This window comes from Brassica rapa, chromosome A06 (genome assembly GCF_000309985.2).
Source record: "Brassica rapa cultivar Chiifu-401-42 chromosome A06, CAAS_Brap_v3.01, whole genome shotgun sequence".
Taxonomy (NCBI): Eukaryota; Viridiplantae; Streptophyta; class Magnoliopsida; order Brassicales; family Brassicaceae; genus Brassica; species Brassica rapa.
The window spans coordinates 29,085,686-29,096,047 of record NC_024800.2 but is presented as its reverse complement, the minus strand read 5'-3'; the positions used below and the strand labels follow the sequence as shown (position 1 = coordinate 29,096,047).

General features: G+C 25.7%; 1 long non-coding RNA gene across 1 annotated transcript; it reads right to left on the bottom strand.

Annotated features, from left to right (window-relative positions):
• Positions 1 to 1,491: 1,491 nt before the first annotated feature.
• Positions 1,492 to 7,425, bottom strand: LOC117126020. Its single transcript, XR_004448544.1, has 2 exons — positions 7,255 to 7,425; positions 1,492 to 2,054 (listed from the first exon to the last, which is right to left on the bottom strand). It is a non-coding gene; the product is annotated as an uncharacterized LOC117126020 (long non-coding RNA).
• Positions 7,426 to 10,362: the final 2,937 nt, after the last annotated feature.

The window sequence follows — 10,362 nt, the reverse complement described above, 5'->3', positions numbered from 1 at the left end:
TAGAGATAACAAAGGTTTCAAACCTCTTTCACCATCATCATATATTAGTACGTGAGACAACTACACATTAAAACAATATTTTTATATTTTTGAATTTTTCTCAGAATCTATGTGTTAACCCCTACGAAAATATTGAGTTTTACGTTGTTAAACGCTCTATATAATGAAGCCCAAACTTTTTAGTGTTGTTTTAATATTTCTAACCACATTCTACATTTGTATTAATTTATGTTAAACTTTCTTTCATGGTTTATGGGAATTGTTATAACTGTTTATCAATTAAATTAGTAAAACTTCAAAATACTCTATAAATCGGTGAAATAACCACTATAAGATCATTATTTTCTTTAAAAATGAGACAACAAAGGCTATAAACCTCTGTCAACATCATCATATTTTATTGCAGGACGCAACTATTCGTTAAAACAATATTGTCATATTTTTTTAAATTTTCTCAAAATTTATGTGTTAACCCCTACAAAATATTAAATTTTGGTTATATACTGAGGCCTATAATCATTAGTGTTGTTTTAAAATTTCTAACCACATTATACATTTGTATTAATATATGCTAAACTCTCTTTCATGGTACATGAGCATCGTTCAATTTTGTTTATAAATTAATTTAGTAAAACTTCATATACTCCCTAAATTAGTGGATTAACCATTATAAAATTGCTATTCTCTTGAGAAATAGAGATAACAAAGGTTCTAAATCTCTTTGACCATCATCATATATTAGTACATGAGACAACTACGCATTAAAACAATATTTTTATCTTTTTTGAATTTTTCTCAGAATCTATGTGTTAACCACCCTCTACGAAAATATTGAGTTTTACGTTAAACGCTCTATATACTGAAACTCAAACTTTTGGTGTTGTTTTAATATTTCTAAACACATTCTATATTTTTATTAATGTATTTTAAACTATCTTTCATGGTTTATGGGAATTGTTATAATTTTTTATCAATTAATTTAGTAAAACTTCATAATACTACCTATATCGGTGAAATAACCACTATACGATCGCTATTTTCTTTAAAAAAGGAGACAACAAAGGCTCCAAAACTATTTCAACATCATCATATGTTAGTGCAAGACGCAACTATGCATTAAAACAATATTGTCATATTTTTTGAAATTTTCTCAAAATCTATGTTTTAACCCCTACAAAAATATTAAATTTTGGTAAATGTTATTTATACTGAAGCCTATAATCTTTAAAGTTGTTTTAAAATTTCTAACAATATTCTACATTTGTATTAATGTGTGCTAAACTCTATTTTATGGTACATGCGCATCGTTCAATTTTTTATATAAATTAATTTAGTAAAACTTCGTATACTCCATAAATTAGTGGACTAACCATTATAAAATCGCTATTCTCTTGAGAAATAGAGATAACAAAGGTTCCAAACATCTTTCACCATCATCATATATTAGTACGTGAGACAACTACGCATTAAAACAATATTTATATATTTTTTAAATTTTTCTCAGAATCTATGTGTTAACCCCTACGAAAATATTGAGTTTTACGTTAAACACTCTATATACTGAAGCCCAAACTTTTTAGTGTTGTTTTAATATTTCTAACCACATTCTACATTTGTATTAATGTATGTTAAACTCGCTTTCATAGTTTATTGGAATTTGTTTAATCTTTTATCAATTAATTTAGTAAAACTTCATAATACTACCTATATCAATGAAATAACCACTATACGATCGCTATTTTCTTTAAAAAAGGAGACAACAAAGGCTCCAAACCTATTTCAACATCATCATATGTTAGTGCAAGACGCAACTATGCATTAAAACAATATTGTCATATTTTTTAAAATTTTCTCAAAATCTATGTTTTAACCCCTACAAAAATATTAAATTTTGGTAAATGTTATATATACTGAAGCCTATATTCTTTAAAGTTGTTTTAAAATTTCTAACCATATTCTACATTTGTATTAATGTGTGCTAAACTCTCTTTCATGGTACATGAGCATCGTTTAATTTTTTTTATAAATTAATTTAGTAAAACTTCATATACTCCCTAAATTAGTGGACTAACCACTATAAAATCGTTATTCTCATGAGAAATATAGATAACAAAGGTTCCAAACCTCTTTGACCATCAACATATATTAGTACGTGAGACAACTACACATTAACACAGTATTTTTATATTTTTTGAATTTTTCTCAGAATATATGTGTTAACCCCTACGAAAATATTGAGTTTTACGTTAAACGCTCTATATACTGAAGCCCAAACCTTTTAGTGTTGTTTTAATAGTTCTAACCACATTCCACATTTGTATTAATGTATGTTAAACTCGCTTTCATAGTTTATTGGAATTTTTCTAATCTTTTATCAATTAATTTAGTAAAACTTCATAATACTCCCTGTATCGGTGAAATAACCACTATAAGATCGCTATTTTCTTTTAAAAAGGAGACAACAAAAGCTCCAAACATCTTTCAACATCATCATATTTTAGCGCAGGATGCAACTATGCATTAAAACAATATTGTCATATTTTTTGAAATTTTCTCAAAATTTATATGATAACCCCTACAAAAATATAAAATTTTGGTAAATACTATATATACTGAAGCCTATAATTTTTAGTGTTGTTTTAAAATTTCTAACCACATTCTATATTTGTATTAATATATGCTTAACTCTCTTTCATGGTACATACGCATCGTTCAATTTTTTTTATAAATTAATTTAATAAATTTCATATATTCCCTAAATTAGTGGACTAACTATTATAAAATCGCTATTTTCTAGAGTAATGGAGACAAAAAAGACTCCAAACCTCTTTGAACATCATCATATGTTAGTGCAGGATGCAAATACGCATTAAAACAATATTTTCATATTTTTTGAAATTTTCTCAAAATCCATGTGTTAACCCCCTTCGAAAATATTGAGTTTTTGATAAATACTTTATATACTGAAAGCCTATAATCTTTAGTGTCGTTTTAAAATTTTTAACCACATTCGACATTTGTATTAATGTATTTTAAGCTTTTTTCATGGTATATGGGAATCGTTATAATTTTTTTATCAATTAATTTAGTAAAACTTCATAATACTCCCTAAATCGATGAAATAACAATTTTTTTGAAAAACGGAGACAACAAAAGCTCCAAACCTCTTTGAACATCATCATATGTTAGTGCATGATGCAAATATGCATTAAAACAATATTGTCATATTTTTTGAAATTTTCTCAAAATCCATGTGTTAACCCCTTCGAAAATATTGAGTTTTTGGTAAATACTTTATATACTGAAAGCCTATAATCTTTAGTGTTGTTTTAATATTTATAACCACATTCTAAATTTGTATTAATGTATTTTAAGCTCTTTTTCATGGTATATGGGAATCATTATAATATTTTTATCAATTAATTTAGTAAAACTTCATAATACACCCTAAATCGTTGAAATAACTATTTTCTTGAAAACCGGAGACAACAAAGGCTCCAAACCTCTTTGAACATCGTCATATGTTAGTGCAAGATGCAAATATGCATTAAAACAATATTGTCATATTTTTTGAAATTTTCTCAAAATCCATGTGTTAACCCCTTCGAAAATATTGAGTTTTTGGTAAATACTTTATATATTGAAAGCCTATAATCTTTAGCGTTGTTTTAAAATTTCTAACAACATTCTACATTTGTATTAATGTATTTTAAGCTATTTTGCATGGTATATGGGAATCGTTATAATTTTTTTATCAATTAATTTAGTAAAACTTCATAATACACCCTAAATCGATGAAATAACTATTTTCTTGAAAAACGGAGACAACAAAGGCTCCAAACCTCTTTGAACATGATCATATGTTAGTGCAGGATGCAAATATGCATTAAAACAATATTCTCATATTTTTTGAAATTTTCTCAAAATCCATGTGTTAAACCCTTCGAAAATATTGAGTTTTTGGTAAATACTTTATATACTGAAAGCCTATAATCTTTAGTGTTGTTTTAAAAATTTTAACCACATTCTATATTTGTATTAATGTATTTTAAGCTCTTTTTCATGGTATATGGGAATCGTTATAATTTGTTTATCAATTAATTTTGTAAAACTTCATAATACACCCTAAATCGATAAAATAACTATTTTCTTGAAAAATGGAGACAACAAAGGCTCCAAACCTATTTGAACATCATCATATGTTAGTGGAGGAAGCAAATATGCATTAAAACAGTATTGTCATATTTTTTGAAATTTTTTCAAAATCCATGTGTTAACCCTCTTTGAAAATATTGAGTTTTTGTTAAATACTTTATATACTGAAAGCCTATAATCTTTAGTGTTGTTTTAAAAATTTTAACCACATTCTGCATTTGTATTAATGTACTTTAAGCTTTTTTCATGGTATATGGGAATCGTTATATTTTTTTTTATCAATTAATTTAGTAAAACTTCATAATACACCCTAAATCGATGAAATAACTATTTTCTTGAAAAATGGAGACAACAAAGGCTCCAAACCTCTTTGAACCTGATCATATGTTAGTGCAGGATGCAAATATGCATTAAAACAATATTGTCATATTTTTTGAAATTTTCTCAAAATCCATGTGTTTAACCCCTTCGAAATATTGAGTTTTTGGTAAATACTTTATATACTGAAAGCCTATAATCTTTAGTGTTGTTTTAAAAATTTTAATCACATTCTACATTTGTATTAATGTATTTTAAGCTCTTTTTCATGGTATATGGGAATCGTTATAATTTTTTTATCAATTAATTTAGTAAAACTTCATAATACACCATAAATCGATGAAATAACTATTTTCTTGAAAAATAGAGACAACAAAGGCTCCAAACCTCTTTGAACATCATCATATGTTAGTGCAGGAAGCAAATATGCATTAAAACAGTATTGTCATATTTTTTGAATTTTTTTCAAAATCCATGTGTTAACCCCTTCGAAAATATTGAGTTTTTGGTAAATACTTTATATACTGAAAGCCTATAATCTTTAGTGTTGTTTTAAAAATTTTAACCACATTCTACATTTGTATTAATGTATTTTAAGCTTTTTTCATGGTATATGGGAATCGTTATAATTTTTTTATCTATTAATTTAGTAAAAGTTCATAATACTCCCTAAATCAATGAAATAACTTTTTTTTTTTTGAAAAACGGAGTCAACAAAGGTTCCAAATCTCTTTAAACATCATCATATGTTAGTGCAAGATGCAAATATGCGTTAAGGCAATATTTTCATATTTGTTTTTAATTTTCTGAAAATCCATGTGTTAACCCCTTCAAAAATATTGAGTTTTTGGTAAATACATTATAAACTGAAAGCCTATAAGTTTTAGTGTTGTTTTAAAATTTCTAACCATATTCTACATTTGTACTAATGTACTTTAAACTCTTTTTCATGGTATATGGGAATCGTTATATTTTTTTTATCAATTAATTTAGGAAAACTTCATAACACTCCATAAATTGATGAAATAACTACTATAAAATATTGTGACAAAACAAAACTACTATAAAATAACTATTTTTTAAAAAAATGGAGACAACAAAGACTCCAAACCTCTTTGAACATCATCATATGTTAGTGCATGATGCAAATATGCATTAAAACAATATTGTCATATTTTTTGAAATTTTTTCAAAATCCATGTGTTAACCCTTTCGAAAATATTGAGTTTTTAGTAAATACTTTATACACTAAAAACCTATAATCTTTAGTGTTGTTTTAAAATTTCTAACCACATTCTACATTTGTATTAATGTATTTTAAGCTCTTTTTTATGGTATATGGGAACCGTTATAATTTTTTATCAATTAATTTAGTAAAACTTCATAATACTACCTAAATCGATGGAATAACCACTATAAAATAACTATTTTCTTGAAAAACCGAGACAACAAATGCTCCAAAAATCTTTGAACATCATCATATGTTAGTGCATGATGCAACTATGCATTAAACAACATTGTCATATTTTTTGAAATTTTCTCAAAATCCATGTGTTAACCCCTTCGAAATATTGAGTTTTTCTAAATACTTTATATACTGAAAGCCTATGATCTTTAGTGTTGTTTTAAAAATTTAAAACCACATTCTACATTTGTATTAATGTATTTTAAGATCTTTTTCATGGTATATGGGAATCGTTATAATTTTTTTCAATTCAATTTTAGTAAAACTTCATAATACTCCTAAATCGATGAATAACAACTATAAATAACTATTTTTTTGAAAAACGGAGACAACAAAGGCTCCAAACCTCTTTGAACATCATCATATGTTAGTGCAGGATGCAAATATTCATTAAAACAATATTGTCATATTTTTTGAAATTTTCTCAAAATCCATGTGTTAACCCCTTCGAAAATATTGAGTTTTTGGTAAATACTTTATATACTGAAAGCCTATAATCTTTAGTGTTGTTTTAAAATTTCTAACCACATTCTACATTTGTATTAATGTATTTTAAGCTCTTTTTCATGGTATATGGGAATCGTTATAATTTTTTATCAATTAATTTAGAAAAACTTCATAATACTCCATAAATTGATGAAATAACTACTATAAAATAACTATTTTCTTGAAAAACGGAGACAACAAAGGCTCCAAACCTCTTTGAACATCATCATATGTTAGTGCAGGATGCAAATATGCATTAAAACAATATTGTCATATTTTTTGAATTTTTCTCAAAATCCATGTGTTAGCCCCTTCGAAATTATTGAGTTTTTGGTAAATACTTTATATACTGAAAGCCTATAATCTTTAGTGTTGTTTTAAATTTTTTAACCACATTCTACATTTTTATTAATGTATTTTAAGCTCTTTCATGGTATATGGGAATCGTTATAATTTTTTTATCAATTAATTTAGTAAAATTTCATAATACTCCCTAAATCGATGAAATAACTATTTTCTTGAAAAAAGGAGACAACAAAGGCTCCAAACCTTTTTGAACATCATCATATGTTGGTGCAGGATGCAAATATGCATTAAAACAATATTGTCATATTTTTTGAAATTTTCTCAAAATCCATGTGTTACCCCCTTCGAAAATATTGAGTTTTTGGTAAATACTTTATATACTGAAAGCCTATAATCTTTAGTGTTTTTAAAATTTATAACCACATTCTACACATTGTATTAATGTATTTTAAGCTCTTTTCATGGTATATGGGAATCGTTATAATTTTTTTATCAATTAATTTAGTAAAATTTTATAGTACTACCTAAATCGACGGAATAACCATTTTAAAATAACTAGTTTCTTGAAAACCGGAGACAACAAAGGCTCCAAACCTCTTTGAACATCATCATATGTTAGTGCAAGATGCAAATATGCATTAAAACAATATTGTCATATTTTTTGAAATTTTCTCAAAATCCATGTGTTAACCCCTTCGAAAATATTGAGTTTTTGGTAAATACTTTATATATTGAAAGCCTATAATCTTTAGCGTTGTTTTAAAATTTCTAACAACATTCTACATTTGTATTAATGTATTTTAAGCTATTTTTCATGGTATATGGGAATCGTTATAATTTTTTTATCAATTAATTTAGTAAAACTTCATAATACACCCTAAATCGATGAAATAACTATTTTCTTGAAAAACGGAGACAACAAAGGCTCCAAACCTCTTTGAACATGATCATATGTTAGTGCAGGATGCAAATATTCATTAAAACAATATTGTCATATTTTTTGAAATTTTCTCAAAATCCATGTGTTAACCCCTTCGAAAATATTGAGTTTTTGGTAAATACTTTATATATTGAAAGCCTATAATCTTTAGTGTTGTTTTAAAAATTTTAACCACATTCTACATTTGTATTAATGTATTTTAAGCTCTTTTTCATGGTATATGGGAATCGTTATAATATTTTTATCAATTAATTTAGTAAAACTTCATAATACACCCTAAATCGTTGAAATAACTATTTTCTTGAAAACCAGAGACAACAAAGGCTCCAAACCTCTTTGAACATCGTCATATGTTAGTGCAAGATGCAAATATGCATTAAAACAATATTGTCATATTTTTTGAAATTTTCTCAAAATCCATGTGTTAACCCCTTCGAAAATATTGAGTTTTTGGTAAATACTTTATATACTGAAAGCCTATAATCTTTAGTGTTGTTTTAAAAAATTTAATCACATTCTACATTTGTATTAATGTATTTTAAGCTCTTTTTCATGGTATATGGGAATCGTTATAATTTTTTTATCAATTAATTTAGTAAAACTTCATAATACACCATAAATCGATGAAATAACTATTTTTCTTGAAAATGGAGACAACAAAAGCTCCAAACCTTTTGAACATCATCATATGTTAGTGCAGAAGCAATATGCATTAAAACAATATTGTCATATTTTTTTGATTTTTCTCAAAATCCATGTGTTAACCCCTTTGAAATATTGAGTTTTTGGTAAATACTTTATATACTGAAAGCCTATAATCTTTAGTGTTGTTTTAAATTTTAACCACATTCTACATTTGTATTAATGTATTTTAAGCTCTTTTTCATGGTATATGGGAATCGTTATAATTTTTTTATCAATTAATTTAGTAAAATTTCATAATACTCCTTAAATCGATGAAATAACTATTTTCTTGAAAAAAGAGACAACAAAGGCTCCAAACCTCTTTGAACATCATCATATGTTGGTGCAGGATGCAAATATGCATTAAAACAATATTGTCATATTTTTTGAAATTTTCTCAAAATCCATGTGTTAACCCCTTCGAAAATATTGAGTTTTTGGTAAATACTTTATATACTGAAAGCCTATAATCTTTAGTGTTGTTTTAATATTTATAACCACATTCTACATTTGTATTAATGTATTTTAAGCTCTTTTTCATGGTATATGAGAATCATTATAATTTTTTTATCAATTAATTTAGTAAAATTTTATAGTACTACCTAAATCGACGGAATAACCATTAAAATAATTTTTTCTTGAAAAACGGAGACAACAAAGTTCCAAACCTCTTTAAACATCATCATATGTTAGTGCAAGATGCAAATATGCGTTAAGGCAATTTTCATATTTTTTTAATTTTCTCAAAATCCATGTGTAACCCCTTCAAAATATTGAGTTTTTGGTAATCATAATATACTGAAAGCCTATAATTTTTAGTGTTGTTTTAAAATTTCTAACCATATTCTACATTTTGTACTAATGTACTTAACTCTTTTTCATGGTATATGGGAATCGTTATATTTTTTTATCAATTAATTTAGGAAAACTTCATAACACTATAAATTGATGAAATAACTACTATAAAATATGTGACAAAAAAAACTACTATAAAATAACTATTTTTAAAAAATGGAGACAACAAAGACTCCAAACCTCTTTGAACATCATCATATGTTAGTGCATGATGCAAATATGCATTAAAACAATATTGTCATATTTTTTGAATTTTTTTCAAAATCCATGTGTTAACCCTTCGAAAATATTGAGTTTTGGTAAATACTTTATCACTAAAACCTATAATCTTTTGTGTTGTTTTAAAATTTCTAACCACATTCTACATTTGTATTAATGTATTTTAAGCTCTTTTTTATGGTATATGGGAACCGTTATAATTTTTTTATCAATTAATTTAGTAAAACTTCATAATACTACCTAAATCGATGGAATAACCACTATAAAATAACTATTTTCTTGAAAAACCGAGACAACAAATGCTCCAAAAATCTTTGAACATCATCATATGTTAGTGCATGATGCAACTATGCATTAAAACAACATTGTCATATTTTTTGAAATTTTCTCAAAATCCATGTGTTAACCCCCTTCGAAAATATTGAGTTTTTCTTAAATACTTTATATACTAAAAGCCTATGATCTTTAGTGTTGTTTTAAAAATTTAACCACACACTACATTTGTATTAATGTATTTTAAGATCTTTTTCATGGTATATGGGAATCGTTATAATTTTTTATCAATTAATTTAATAAAACTTCATAATACTACCTAAATCGATGGAATAACCACTGTAAAATAACTATTTTTTTGAAAAACGGAGACAACAAAGGCTCCAAACCTCTTTGAACATCATCATATGTTAGTGCAGGATGCAAATATTCATTAAAACAATATTGTCATATTTTTTGAAATTTTCTCAAAATCCATGTGTAACCCCTTCGAAAATATTGAGTTTTTGGTAAATACTTTATATACTGAAATCCTATAATCTTTAGTGTTGTTTTAAAATTTCTAACCACATTCTACATTTGTATTAATGTATTTTAAGCTCTTTTTCATGGTATATGGAATCGTTATAATTTTTTATCAATTAATTTAGTAAAACTTCAT